Below are 15785 nucleotides of genomic sequence, written 5' to 3' on the forward strand. Positions count from 1 at the left end.
GAACTTTAATGTCATCGAGGTTCTCACAGCTCCCTCTTTCCATCATGCTCAACATCATCATCAAATTATCATCAAATATGAGGTAAGCATCTTCATCATCTTGAAGACTATGTACCTGTAAACCTTCAATAACAAGTACAACCAAACACAAATATATATGTACAAGAGCATGAAGTCAACTTTATCAATATAGGGTTAGCATGTCATTATAATAGGAGCATAATAAATCATATTTTAGACATTCAAGACCTAAACCTAGTTAGGTTTTATAATTAATCAAGAGTTACATCTATTAGACTTCTTGCAACAACATTTACTAGGGTTTCGTCACAAACCCTAGATTTCATCATCAAAACTAAATCATATCAATAATCAAGTTAGCATTCTAATCATAGTGAAAACATTATACTTCTAGGGTTTCATTATCATGCCCTAGAATATCAATCTCTACTAGGGTTTTGTCGTAAACCCTTAGATCAAATTCCAAAATTAGATATACAACAAATTTAATCAGGCTAGGAAATCATACAGTAGCACAAACACTTAGGGTTTCATTCCTAGGACCTTACTTTAACTATTACAAGGGTTTTGTTCATAAACCCTAAACCCTAATTCATCAAACCCTAAAAGGGCTAGGGTTTTACCATAACATTACCAAAACCCTAAACATCAAAAGAGTAGGATTTCATTATGAGATCCAAACTTTATCAACAAACCCTAAGTGGACTAATGTTTCACCATTAACATATCCTAAGCATTGAAAGGCTAGGGTTTTACAGTGAACCCTAAAGGTTAGGGTTTCACCAAAATGAGCAAACAACAAGAGATAGAGTGATAAGGGTAGATTCAATCTAAAGATTAATCACCTAAACAAGAATCTTTTTGATTCAAAACCCTAGACATAAAAGAGTAATATAAAGCAAATTTCAAATGAGAATGATCATACCTTTTGTATGAAGAAAATCTTGCAACAAATTATGTAGTCTTAAGACATACCTTGAGTTGTTCTTTAACAAACCTTATAGGACATCATTTTCTTTGAAGAGTTTTTTTCATGATTCAAGCCTTCCTTTGAAGTTTTTCTCCATAACCCTTCCTATCAAGGAAAATACAATGAAAGGATTATGAGTATGCAATACATACAAATCTTGATATGAGGGAGAAACCATGAAAGAGGAAACAAAGAACAATATACATATCTGTTGGTACAAATGTGAAGGCTCCCTCTTAATCTAATCTTTCTGAGGGATACCTACAACTTACCAAAAACAATTCAAGAATTTCTAACGAGACATATTAGATCTATGAATTCTATAAATCAAAACATAAAAAAAAACTTTACAAAACTTTAAAATAGTAGACTTAGAAGGATATGTAAGAGAAGACTTGATAGTATAAGTCTTTGACTTCGGATTCTTCAATCTTGTTCTTCTTAGGTGGGGCTTCTTTAGCAATTGTTGCATGTTCTCTTTCTCTCTTCTTGTTCCTTGGATTCTTTGGACATTGGTTCTTGTAGTCCCCCATCTTTTGACAATTGTAACTATCAATTTTGGTTAGGTCATCCTTCTACTTTGGTCCTTTAAACTTCTTGTACACTCCCTTCTTCTTGTGATGAGTAGAGTAGGCATTTGAAGTGTTGTCTTCTCCTTCTTCCTTCTTGTTACTTACTAAAGAGATGCGAGCTTCTTCTTGACTGCATGCATTCTACATTTGTTCAAAGGATGGTGTGTCTTTCCAACTACTAATACTTGATGCAAATAGCTCCATGATTTTGGTAGACCTAATAGTGCAACAATCAAAAGCTCTTTTTCTGGTTTAGCTTCATCAATGGCTTGGAGTTCATCTCTTATTTGAGAGATCCTTACAAAATAGGAAGATACAGTGTGATCTTTCATCATATTTATTGTTCTTAGTTCATTCTTGAGACTAGCTATTTGAGCAATGTTCTTGATGGTAAATAGTTTGGAGAGAGCTTCATACATCCCCTGTGCAGTATCTATGTTGGATATGTAGAGAATTAGATTGTCCTTCACTCCATCTATAATTAGATTCATGGCCAAAATGTTAGTTTCCTTGTACTTTTCTTTTCCTGCATCATTTGCTGGTTCTTTGACTTTTCTTAGTACAAAATCCAATACTTTGTGTTTTACTAGGATGAGATCTATTCACTTCTTCCATGCTCTATAATTGGAGGCTCCTTCTAGCTTGTTTTCAAACTTCATTGAAGTTGCCATAGATTTTACAATGTCTCCTTTACTTGATATGGATAGTAGGTTTTCTTCTTCTTTATATGGTCCTTCTCCTTGTGATTTTCTTTTTCCCCTTCAACAAATCTTCAAGCTGCCTTTTATTTACTCCTTCACCTTAGCTCTGATACCATTTTAGAAAATTAGAAAGACAGAAATATTTTCTTATGTTGACAATTACTTGTGATATTCTTGTATTCTTATTAACTTTCTTTATGTTCTCCTTTGTCTTCTTCTCATCAAGCAGTCATCAAATCAAAAGCATGAAAATCAATTGCACCAAAAGTAGGCACTCAGTGAGGGCTAAAAACCCCTTTGAAGGGGAAAACCTAGTCAAACTCTTCCACTAGTAGAGTCTAATCAAATTGAGACAAACCAAGACCTTTGACTAGACCAAAAGACCTTCTCACTTCACCAAGTCAGCCTTCCAAGGTGATTATGCAAACTTCAGTAGTCTCTTCTTGTCAACTAGCTTCAACCCAACTACAAATAATTTCGGCCCCCAACTTCCAGAGTTTTGGCCTTACTGTAGATCTGAAATTTCGCCTCCCCAGCAGCTTCAAAATTTCACACGTGTGAGTCAAAAGAGAGAATTTTAGCTTCTTCTTGCTTGACAAGTGTCCTCTTCTTCGTTAAGGTTTTCCTCTACTTCTTGGGAATTTTGCTCTTCTTTTTCTTCTCCATCTACTGCAGATCGAACTTCTTGCCTTGTGCTACAAATGAGGTTGAGTTGATGTATTTATATAGTGGTTTCTGGCTCCCAAATAGGTCGAAACCACTATATAATTTTTCTTTTTTTTCTTTTTTTCTTTTGACAGATACATTTCATTATGACTCAAATACAATTATGAAGATTGACACTAGTTACATTCTTCAACAACATGCATAACCTTATAGTAGTGCATTTTTCTTTATTTTTACAGCAGTCATGGCTCAATCAAGCGCAACAGGGAAGGGGAAAAAGAAGGGGAGGAATGTCCCTATTAGTAATGCCCCTCGTCTGTTAATTTCATCAGGGTCTACTAGTGTTCCATCTGTTGGAAGTGGGGCTGCAACAACAACTTCAAATGTTGAGAGAAACATCAATTTAGCAAGACAACAGGGTCAAGAAAGTAAATATCCCTTGTGGAAGTATGTTACAAGAGATCAAGGTTCAAACAACAAGTTAAAGGGGGAAGCAATGCTCATTGTACATGCAACTTTTGCAACACTCAATTCAAGAGCACCCATTTTCGTGTGAAAGCGCATTTGTTGGGCATACCACTTGTGGAATTGTAGCATGTTTAGAGTGACTGCATCTATAAGAGGAAAGAATTAGAAAGAGAGGCCAATGTTGGTGTGGAAATGTGGTTGCATCATCTAAGAAAAACAAGAAGGAGGATCCCCTTACATTCTTGAAGAAAAGCAATTATCCATTTGGGAGTTTTGGTGGGGGTGCAGGTCAAGCAACAAAAAGGAGGGAACTTGGTCCAATGGACAAGATATTTTAGCGAGAGAGGCGAGAAGACATTGATATCACCGTTGCCTTCTTTTTCTATCTCAACTTTAGATCATTTAATGTTGCACAATCACCTTTATTTATTGAGATGTGCCGAGCTCTAACTCAAGGGGCTCCATTGAGGTATATGCCTCCTGGGTCAAAGAGGCTTAGAACCACATTGTTGACTAAGGCAAAGAAGGAGGTGGATAAAATGCTTGAGCCTAATAAATCAGCATGTCCAACATTCGGGGTTAGTATTATTTTAGATGGATGGACAAATGCAGCGTGCCATCCACTCATCAACTTCATGATGTCTTCCTTGAATGGACCAGTTTTCCTGAAAGCAGTGGATGCTCTTGGAAAATACAAGGATGCACAATATATGGGTGAGTTGTTCGTTAAAGTTATTGAAGATGTAGGTGTTGATTCTTGTGTGCAAATCATTACAAACAATGAAGGTTGTTGGCATGATTGTGGAAGTTAAATATCCACAAGTATTTTGGATACCTTGCATTGTCCATTCCTTGAATTTAGCAAATAAATCTATTGCTTCTGATGTGCCTTGGATTGGAAATCTTATTGAGGATGCATGACATATCCACAATTTTGTACAAAATCATACCAATGCCCTCACAAACTACAATGAGTAAACACATCTGTCATTGTTGAAGATTGTAGATACATAGTTTGCCTTTGCATTCATCATACTAAGATGTTGAGGGAGCTCAAGATTGCTCTTGAGGCCAAAATTATTTCAGAGTTTTGGTCTTTTTGGAGAAAGACAAATCAAGCGACCTCAAAAAGAGTCAAGGACACAGTGTTAGATGATGCTTGGTGGAAAAGGGTAGATCGTACTATTAAGGTGATGAACCCTTTCATTGCTTTGTTACGATTTGGGGATACAAACCAACCCATCCTAGGAGAGGTTTATGAGGGATGGGATTCCATGATTGAGACTGTGAGCACAATTATTTTTTGAAGGGAGTGCCCTGAGTATGAGACATCAATAAAGGCCTTCTTCACCTCCATACAAGATATTCTTGTCAGCATGTGGGACAAGGATTGTGCACCTTTGCATTGCTTGGCTCACTCATTGAATCCAAAATACTACAACCATGAGTGGTTGAATGGGGAACTTCATGCAGATTCCTTCCTCACATGGATGGTGAGATTTACGGGGGAGGAAGGATGCATTATGACAAATATTATAGGATGGAGTATCCCTTGATGAGGTGGAGGATGCCTTTACATGGTTTTCCACTGGCACTGGGTGATTTGTAGGCTATGACATGATTAGAGGCAGGGGGGCTAAGAAGCCTTATTCTTGGTGGGAAACTCATGGGGCAACATGCCTTCCTCAACAGCAGTTAGCCATGAGGCTCCCCTCTTAGGTTACTTCATCTTCTTATTGCGAGAGGAATCAGAGCACATATGAGAATCCATATAGTTTGAAGAAGATCATACTTGAGCATTCTATGGAAGAGACAATGGTATATGTGCACATCAACCTTCGTCTTATTTACAGGGAACGGGAGGAGTGGTTGAAGGGAAAGACAAAGATGTGCGATGCGTTTCTTGATGATATGGGTTTGGACAAAAACGTTGAGTTGGCATTGGCCAACTTGGATCTTAATGATCCAATGCTAGAGCTTGTCATTTTTAATGATGGTGATACTCTTGAGGGGTCATCCTCCACACCAAGAGATGCAAAGGTTACTTTGGATACAAAGGAGGAGGATGTAGAAGAGAGCAGTGGTGGGATTGATGTCGATTTTGATGTTGATGAGCTATAGTCATAACATAGAGCTTTCTGGGAGTAGCCTATTAGATTCTTCCTTTGTGTTATACAATTCCGAGTTCTAGTGCCTATCGTGTTTTGTATTTGCTATTTTCCATTGGCATTCCTAGTTAGGAGTCCTCAAGACTCGGTTCTTATGTAATACATTTTGATTTTGATGACTTAATGAGAAAACTAAAGTTTATGGTTAATTTATTGTGTTTGTGCAATGCCAATTTATCGTCATTGATGTACCAGTAAGTGCTAGTTGTAAACTTGTATCATTGATGAAACATATGCATAATGTCATGATGTGCATGTATGATTGAATTTGTATCATCATGAGATTTTGTGTAATATCATATATGATGTATCTATAATATTTTTTATATATATATATATATATATATATATATATATATATATATATATAACATGTCCTACATGTCTTGTTCTAGGGGGTCTTCATGTCCTGTGTCAGACTCTCTTATTTGCATGTCCTGCGTGTCCCATGTCCCCGTGTAAGGTGAAACACATTGTGGATCCTGCTCTCCTTAAGTAGTTCTAGGCTCTATCTTATAAGCCACCTCCCCAATCGTACATATGACTTGAGTCTATAGGGTCCATAAAAACGAGGCGTCAACTTTTTTGCTCCGCTCCTTGTTAGAGAGGATTTTCTGTATGGTTGCAAGCGCAGGTAAACTAAATCACCCTCTTGGAAACTGCGCTCGATCCTGTTGCGGTTTGCTCACATCTTTTGCTAATTCTATGCATTTTGCAAGTTTTCTTTAAGGACTGAAAGAATGTCTTAGCTCTCTTGCAATCAATCCTTGGCCTTTTGCACCCAGCTGTCCCCGAAATCTATCTCAATGAATGGAGTGTCATACCCATATAATTCTTGGAATGGTGTGATACCGATGGACATATGATGAGTAGTGTTGTAGCAGCACTCCCCCAGGTGCAACCACCAAATCCATGTCTTTTGTTGACCCACCACATAATTCCGCAAATAACCTTGTACCCATTTGTTTACGATTTATGTCTGGCCATCTATCTGTGGATGATAACTAGTGCTCAAGGTCAACTCTATCCGTTCCATTCTAAATAATATTTGCTAGAAGGCATTGAGAAATCAATTATCCTTGTCACTCACAATATGTGTGGGTACTCCATGTAACCTAAAAATTTCTCTGAAAATAAATTCTGCTACTTACCCCACTATGCAGTTTGATGGGATGGCCATGAAGTGTGCAAACTTAGCCAATTTGTCAACTATCACCGGGATGCAATATTTGCCTTTTACTGTTGTAAGCCTATAATGAAGTCCATGGAAATACTTTCCCATCTTTTATTTGGGATGGTTAATGGTTGTAACAATCCTGCAGGATGAGTATGTTTCGCCTTGTATTGCTGACAAGTAGTAGATTCCGTCACGTGCCTCCGTATATTATCTTTGAAGCCCTTACAAGAGAACCTATCATTGACCTGTCGATATGTTTTGAAATATCACTGATGACCTGCTAAAGGTGAATCGTGGGAAGCCTTCATGATTTTTTCTTTGACCCTTGACTTAGGGACTATATAAATCCTGCATTTGTAGAGAATGATGCCATTTACTACCCTATACCTATCATCTTGGATCATTCCATCCATCAACTCACATGCAAATTTATTTTTGGAGTACTCTACTAGCAATAGTGCCTTCCAATTAATAGCGACTACCATATGTGAACAAGGTGTTGGTTTTCTTGAGAGGGAACCCGCTACCACATTATTTTTCCCCTTGACATATTCAATGTCAAAATCATAGGCTTGCATCTTACTAATCCATTTTTGCTGCTTCTCGTTCAGATTCTTTTGCTCTAAGTAAGTAGTACCTCAAATTGTTGTGGTCGGTTTTGACCATGAACTTTCCACCCACCAAATATTGTCTAAATTTGACCAATGTATGCATGTTGGCAAACATTGTATTATCATAGATGGAATAAAGTCTCTCTAGCTTCCGTAGCTTTTGGCTCTCGAAAGCTATTGGGTGCTTATCTTGCTCTAACACGACCCCTATGCCTTCCCTTGATGCATCACATTCCAGTACAAAGGGGTGAGAGAAGTCAGGAAGAGCTAGGATTGGGCAAGTGCTCATCACCTCCTTGCACCTCTCAAAAGCCCACTGTGCCTCCTTAGTCCATCTGAAAGCTCCCTTTTTGGTTAAATTTGTTAAGGCTGCCACCATCTGTGAATATCCTCTGACAAATCTTCTATAGTAGCTGCATATGCCCATAAATCTCGTAGCTTCATGATGCTCCTGGGCATTGGCCAATCAAGTATATAGCCTAAATCTTTTCTTGGTGCACTTGTACTCCATGCGCACTGATAATATGTCCTGAGTATAGAATCTCCTTCATTCCAAACTCACATTTGGTCTCCTTAGCGAAAATGGATTGTTCCTCCTGTATGTTCAACTCTTCATCTAAGTGTTTAAGGTGCTCCCAGGACTTGCTATATATGAGGAGATCATCGAAAAATGCTAATAGAAATTTCTGTAGCTACTTTCTGAAAATATGGTTCATGCATGACTGGAAGGTTGCAGGTGCGTTGGTTAAATTGAACGACATGACCAAGAATTCATAATGTCCATAATGACATATCTAAAAGTAGTCTTATGCACATCTTGCTCACGTACCCTGATCTGGTGATATCTCGATCATAAATCAATCTTGGAGAAATAAACAACCCTGTGTATTCCATCTAGTAGGTCTCAATTTGGGGTATCGGGTACATGTTCTTGAATGTCGTCTTGTTTAGGGCCCTATAGTCGATACAGATCCTTAGAGACCCATCCTTCTTTTTGACCAACATGATTGAAGAAGCGAATGGGCTCGAGCTAGGCCTTATGTGCCCCATATCCAATAACTCCTTGATAGTCTTCTCAATCTCTTCCTCAAATCTCTTGGGATGCCTGTAAGGGGTTGTTATAACTAGTTTCACACCTTCCTCTAGTTCTACAGTGTGTTCAAATCCCTTGTTAGGAGGTCTTTTGGTGGAATTTATCCAAATACCTTATGATGCTTGCTTAATAATGCTTGGATATCCTCTAGGTAACACCTGTTGCCATTTGGAGTTTTCTGTACTGTTTGTGACAATTCCAAATTGGAATCCTATTGCAGCAGCTGGAAATTATTCTCCTCATTGTTAATTTAATTTAACAATTTATTTATTGTTTGCTACAACAAATATTGAATAAATCACACTGCAACCTACACAAATAAAATCGTGGAAGAATAAACGCTAGAAAAAATGCTAGCGCACACACATAAAATAGCATAGTTATTTTTGGACAAATGTCTCCGGAAAAACCCAACTTGGGAAAACTGGTGCAACAACTAAAGGTTTTAGTATTAAGCAACAGTGAAATTATCTTGAGTATAATTGGATTCCAAAACTGGAAATCCTATAGAGAAATACTGGTAAAAAATCTAGTGAGAAAATTTCCTCACTCCACATACAAATCTGGGTTCTGACCTCAGCTCCAGGGGAGCCATCCAAACTGGCTCTGCGCAACTACTATGTCACACTAGCGCAATCCCTTCTGCACTCAATTTGAACCAGCTTCTCCTCAAGCCGTCTGGTCTGCTGCTATCTAGGAAAATGTCTCTCCTGGCCTCCGAAATGTCTGTCCAACTTCTGGCACTGAAACTCGTCTTTCCCCAGCAGAATTGAAACTGCCTCTAGAGGCTACTGCACTGCCCCAACGTCAGCCTTTCTGTGGCTCTTCTGCCTCTCTGCAAATGCACTCACCTGATTTGGAAACCTTCCTCCGGCTTCACTGTCTCTGCCCCTCTCTCACTGCTTCGATCTCACTAGCTGTCTCTTCGGTAATTGACTACATAGGAAATCGATCTGCTCATGAAATCGAACTACTCAAGTGTATTCTCCAAGTGCCCTTCGATTTGTTCTTATAATCCTTTGTTGGGACTCCAACGACCAAGATTAGATCTTAATCGATGGCTAGGATCATCTTGAAGTCGATCTGTGTGAGTTTCTAGATCATTCTCACCTTGACTTAATTAATTCTGATCAATTAACCATATTCCCTAAGTTTAGACTTAGGAAATATTTAAAAATTGGTTAATAATCTAATTAAGTCATTTCTAGGTGGAATTTCTAGAAACAATTTCTGGGTTTTGGAGATCTCATGTATTCTATCCTCTTCACAAAATTTCAAGGCTAGAACACATCCGATGCTACAAAAACTAACACTCCCTCTTAGCGAGGAATGTGTTCTTGTGCTACTGCTCACCCTGTAGCAGTACCCTATCTCTGCATCATCTCTTGTCACGCTATTCATGTCTGGGCATCTGCCCACCAACCATTGCGCAACTTTGATATACGTTGCATCTGTGTTGCAACTGACCCGGTTGAACTGCTGCCAACACTGCATCTACACTGCAACTCCCTCTCATCTGTTGCTGCTGCAATTGCAACAACTGCAACTGAGAACCATCCTAAATACTGAATCAACTGTGATCTGTATGATGCATTTGTCTCTCGAGTCTCTGACTATTGCTAGTATCTGCACTGTCACTGAGGAATTTGCGCTGCAGCTAACTCTGCACTGTGCCAACTGCACTTCTAAAGTTCTACCAACTCTGCACTACACTCCCTAGCATCCGACTGCTACTAGTCTCTGCATCTCACTTTGGCTTCTGTCTGCATCTACTCTCACTAATCCATCTCTTCACTGAAAAATTGTGGGCCCTCGTATCAAGGCACTGATCCATGAGGTGGAACCCTAAGGACCCTGCCCATCTGTAGCACTCTGGGGCTACAACACCAAATCTCCCCACCTTACTCTTGGAGGTATGTCAACAAACATGGCATAGTCTTCCTCTACCCTGGAGGAAAGCCTATCCATCTCTGCTGATGCTGCCTGCTGGTCTTGCTTCTCCTCCTTGTCCTACTTCCTGAGAGGACACTGGGTACTGTAGTGACTGAGCTCACCACACTTGAAGCACTTGACCTTTGACAAGTCCTTCTTCTTTCTCTGCTCCCCTTGTCCTTCACTGGGACCCTTCGATGCGAGGGCTACATTCTCCTCCTCCTTCACCTTCTTCGATCCGCTGCTGTTGCAACTGATGGAGCTCTTTAATAGAGCTCGTCTCAACTCCTCCTGTTGCAAATCAACTCGCATCTTGTTCCACCTTGGCAAGGTATGTCGGCCCAAGATACTTTGGACGAATACCTGCCACTCCTCGGAGACATTGTTAAGTGCCAATCACACTAGTTCTGAGCGTTGAGGCGCTGCCCCAACAGGTGACAACTGGTCCCAGACCTCCTGAATCCTGGTGAGGAAGGGGTCTATGCCTCCCCCCTTTTGCATCCTAATGTATCTCAACTTCCCCTCTAAGTATATCTTCCGTTGCGCGGAAGTACCCTGGTATAGCGTGGAGAGAGTATCCCACATTTCTTTGGAAGTATCTTTGCCATCCATTTGAGAAACAACATGATCCCAGACACCATCTAGGATCAAGCTCTTCGCCTGTGCCATTTCCTTTCTGTAGTCTAGTTGATCTGCGTCTTGGGGAACTGCTACCACTGCATCTATATACATCTTCAAGCCAAACTTATTCAGAAGGAAGGACATCCTTGCCTTCTAGATGACATAGTTGGAAGCTCCAACCAACCTGTCCTGATCACGAAGCCCAACAGTGGCCATCTCAACAAATGTCGAAAATCTCCTCTTTTCCATCTGCTCAGCTATTCACACTCCCTCTGGATTGAGAAAATCTGCTTACAACGACTGCTGATCTGAAGGAAAAATTGAACTTCTTGAGACTAGAAATTCCCTGAGGAAAATATTCCCTCAGTGTGTGCTATTCTTCCTTCCACACGGTGCTGGCGCTGCTCTAGCAAACTGCTGCAAAACCATTGCGTCCAGCTAGAGATTTGCTCCACGAAAATATTGAGTCGCTCCCTTTGCCTCTGGAATCACTCGATCTGGAGAGATCAAATTTTTCTGCCCCACTCAGTAAAATTGAATCTCCTCAAGTAACTCGGTCTCTCGGCAAAGTGACTACGCTGCCCTTGGAAATTTCGATCTGCTGCCCACAATGAGTAGCGAAATTCCTTCTCTCTTCGACTTTGAGCTCTCCGATTGATCAATTGTGCTCTGATGCGATGTGAAAATTCCAAACTGGAATCCTATTGCAGCAATTGGAAATTATTCTCCTAATTGTTAATTTAATTTAACAATTTATTTACTATTTGCTACAACAAATATTGAATAAATCACACTGCAACCTTCACAAATAAAATTGCGGAAGAATAAACGCCGGAAGAAATGCTAGCACACACATAAAATAACACAATTATTTTTGGACAAATGTCCCTGAAAAAATCCAACTTGGGAAAACCGATGCAGCAGTTGAGGGTTTTAATATTAAGCAGCAGTGAAATAATCTGAGTACAATTGGGTGTTGAAACTGGCAATCCTACAGAGAAATACAGGGAAAAGATCTAGTGAGGAAATTTCCTCACTTAGTAGGCAAATCCGGGCTTTGACCTCAGCTCCAGGTGAGTCGTCCAAACTGGCTCTGCGCAACTACTGCGTCACACTAGCGCAGTCCCTTCTGCACTCAGTTCGAACCAACTTCTCCTCAAGTTGTCTGGTCTGCTGTTGTCTGGGAAAATGTCTCTCCTAGCCTCCAGAACCTCTGTCTAGCTTCGGGCACTGAAACTCGTCTTTCCCCAGCAGAATCGAAACTGCCTCTAGAGGCTTGTGCGCTGCCCCAATGTCAACCTCTCTGTGGCTCTCCTGCCTCTTTACAAATGCACTCATCGGATCTGGAAACCTTTTTCCGGCTTCACTGTCTTTGCCCCTCTCTCATTGCTTCGATCTCACTAGCTCTCTCTTCGATAACTGACTGCTACTACACAGGAAATTGATCTGCTCATGAAATCGAACTGCTCAAGTGTATTCTCCAAGTGTCCATCGACTTCTTCCTATAATCCTCTGTTGGGACTCCAACGGCCAAGATTATATATTAATCGATGGCTAGGATCATCTTGAAGTCGATCCATGTGAGTTTCAATTTTCACCTTGACTTAATTAATTCTGATTAATTAACCATATTCCCTAAGTTTAGACTTAGGAAATATTTAAAAATTGGTTAATAATCTAATTAAGTCATTTCTAGGCGGAATTTCTTGAAACGATTTTTGGGTTTTAGAGATCTCATGTATTCTAGCCTCTCCACAAAATTTCAAGGCTAGAACACATCCAATACTACAAAAAATAACAATGTCACCATGCATTCCGCTACCCATGATATGTCTCCATGTCAAAAAATGGCCTCCATCGTGGTGGTTGAGACAACCCTTGGGGCACCATTGGTCATTCCCCACAATATTATTCTCTGTCCATCAATTGTGATGACTAGATCTACATGGTTCAGTAGTCCTTTTAATGTCTCCCTATGGAAATAAGCCACTAGATCCCCAATCCCAGATTGGTGTCGGATAAGTCAACCACATAGAAATTGGCAGTAAGGGAATAATTCCCCATCTTGAGCCCCATCTATGAGATCCTCCTTGTACACACCAGGAGACCACCACCTGCCACTTCAACATCAAATCCCTTGAACTATTTTGTAGTCAGATACCTTTGGCTAACCAAGTTTCATCTACGAAATTGTGGGTGGAACCCCCATTGATAAGGACAATGACTCATTGGGCTTGCACAACCCCTCTCTAACTTTGAAAGTGTTATACTTCGGAACACAAGAAAGTTGGGCTATAGTAGTCCCTTTGTCAACGTCTGCAGTGGTTCCTCATCACCACTGCTATGCTCACTATCCGGCATGACCTCTAATTCCTTCTCTTCTTCACTGTCAGATAGCACCTCTATATAGTGGACCTTACCTTTCCCCATGCATCTATGTCTTGATACCCATGGTTCCTTGCAGCTGAAGCAAAGTTTTTTCCTCCTTAATTTGTCCCTAGTGTCCTCCACTTTGCCCTTACCCTGCCACGGTTTATCCTCTTTGTATTTATGGGAAGGAGTAAATTTTATTGGAGCCCTTTTTGGAATTGCGTCCTCCATGTCTTTGGTTCGGGCTTATGGCATCCTACAGGGTGTTTGGGTTGAATGCTTTGACCCAACCTCGTAATGGCTCAAACAAACCTTCCAGGAACAACATTACCAACCTCCTCCCAGATATATCTGTAACCATCACTTCCAACTTCTGAAATTCTAAAATATAGGCGTCTGGAGTACTCGTTTGCCGCAGTTGTGCAAGCCCCTAAAATGAAGTTTGGGATATTTGTTGTCAAATTGCTTAATCAACCTCTTTGTATTTTCCAAGTAGGAAGTGATACTGGAGTGACCCAAAATGGTCAATCTATGATACCAACATTAGCGTGCGTCACACTCCAAATGTAAGGTAGCGTATTGTATAGCCTCTGATTCTTCCATTGGGTTAAGTTGGAAATAAGTATCCAAGTTCTGGACCCAGGGCCGAGTTGTGCAACTAGATGTGCTATCAAAGGAAGAAATAGTTATTTTCCCCACCTTTTTAGGGATCTCATAATTTTGCATTCGTCCATTGTAATCCTTGGTCTTGTTCCAATACTTGATCGTGTAGTAGTTGTGAAGAGAAATAGCTGCGTGACAACTCTTGTATTACCTCAGATAGTCAAAAAAATCCTCATCTCGCCTTGGTTGGCCTTGATTATCTGCTTGTTTCTTCAAAAATTTCGATAAAAAAGGTCTAGGCGTGAATTTGCTTGATGGTGGAGGGACAAGACTGGAATTATTACTAGTTTATACATGATGTCCTTCCCGATTACTTGACCCTCCTGGCTGTCTGTTCGAGCCTCCTGTACTGCTACCATTGAAGTTGGGCTAGTTTTCTTGGATGCTCGCTATTGTCTGATTGAGACCTTGCACTAAATCTTGCTGCCCTTTGGCCATCGTTTGTACCAACTCTTGTTGTCCCCTGGCTAAATTGCTCAAGGCATGCATGATGCTTCCCCACAGTTGATCTTCTCGATCCTCCATTCTTACTTCTTTGATTCTGGATAGGGAAATTCCTTTCCTTTCTTCTTTTTCTTGTATGTCACGAACTCCCTGTGTTTTGGTTTCATAAATTGATACAAACCCTCACGCTGACAGGAGCACCAACTTTGATACCACTGAAATATCCTTTTTGATTAATTTATAATTTTCCTACCAAATTACTTAAAAATTTGCCAGAAATAATTTTGCCAATTATTTTTATAAATTCCAACAATAAATTGTGGAACCATAAATTCACAAAATTTTTGTAGAAACTGCCAAAGCCAAAAACCCAACCAATTTTTATTAAAAATACCAAGGTTTATATGAATTCCTTTGGCAAACCTGGTAGATTGGCCATTGGAAAATAATTTGGCCCACCCTTGGAAGATTTTCAGTTTGAAACACTGGCACAATTTCACTGGCAAACTGAGTTTGTTCCAATTCAGCTTTCTCAATTCAATGCCTGAATTTATGGGTGCAATTTTGGTCTCCATGATTCTTGCACTCCTTTGGCTGGTTATAATGCAATTTGGCCTCCTTAATTTGACTTCCTCGGACCCAAAACAATTCGACCTCTATTCAGGATAATTTGGCCCTCCTCAAAGATGCGGCTTAACCTGTAGAATTCGGCCCTTTCTGGTGATACGAGTTGCTGCAATTTAGTTTCTCCGGACTCCTCGAAACTGCTTCGATTTGATCCTCCTTGTTCTGTTAATTGCCAATGGAAAACCTGAAATGATTCCCCTTTCATGCTAGCCAGGGTGGATGTTTCACCACCGAAACTAATCAACACCAGCTAGGGTGGATAGTTACACTGCCAAAACTGGGCTCTACACAAGGGTTTCCCCTCACAAAGTAGGCTATTTGAATTCCAAGTTCAATTCTCAAATCATCAACTCATATTTTCCTGGATCTCCCTTCTTTCTTTTTGTAATAATTTCCTCCTTAATACCATGTGGCTAGAAATACCATGGATCACTTCATTTTTACCATCCTCCTATTTAATTATGCAATATTATTAAAATGCTATCCTTCAATTATAATGTCAATTAGGAATTAAACCAGCTGATCCCCTCTTCTCCCTTCTACTACTATGGAATAGAAAGGGACATTACATAGCACCACCCCATTTTATAAACTTAAGTGGGTAAGGCACCCTTTTATCTTCTCATGCTGTCAGTTTCCTTTCTCTTATCCATGCTGATGGTCTTTGTGCCTCTTTACCTC

At 40.0% G+C, this 15785-nt stretch overlaps 1 protein-coding gene across 1 annotated transcript in view; it reads left to right on the forward strand.

Moving 5' to 3' along the window:
* Positions 1 to 15785, forward strand: part of LOC149246300 (cathepsin B-like protease 3) — a 52313-nt gene that overhangs the window by 33002 nt on the left and 3526 nt on the right. The gene's annotated exons all lie outside the window — the stretch shown is intronic.

This window comes from Pinus tabuliformis, chromosome 7 (genome assembly GCF_031772625.1).
Source record: "Pinus tabuliformis cultivar Carrire ecotype Pingquan chromosome 7, CPIR1, whole genome shotgun sequence".
Taxonomy (NCBI): domain Eukaryota; kingdom Viridiplantae; phylum Streptophyta; class Pinopsida; order Pinales; family Pinaceae; genus Pinus; species Pinus tabuliformis.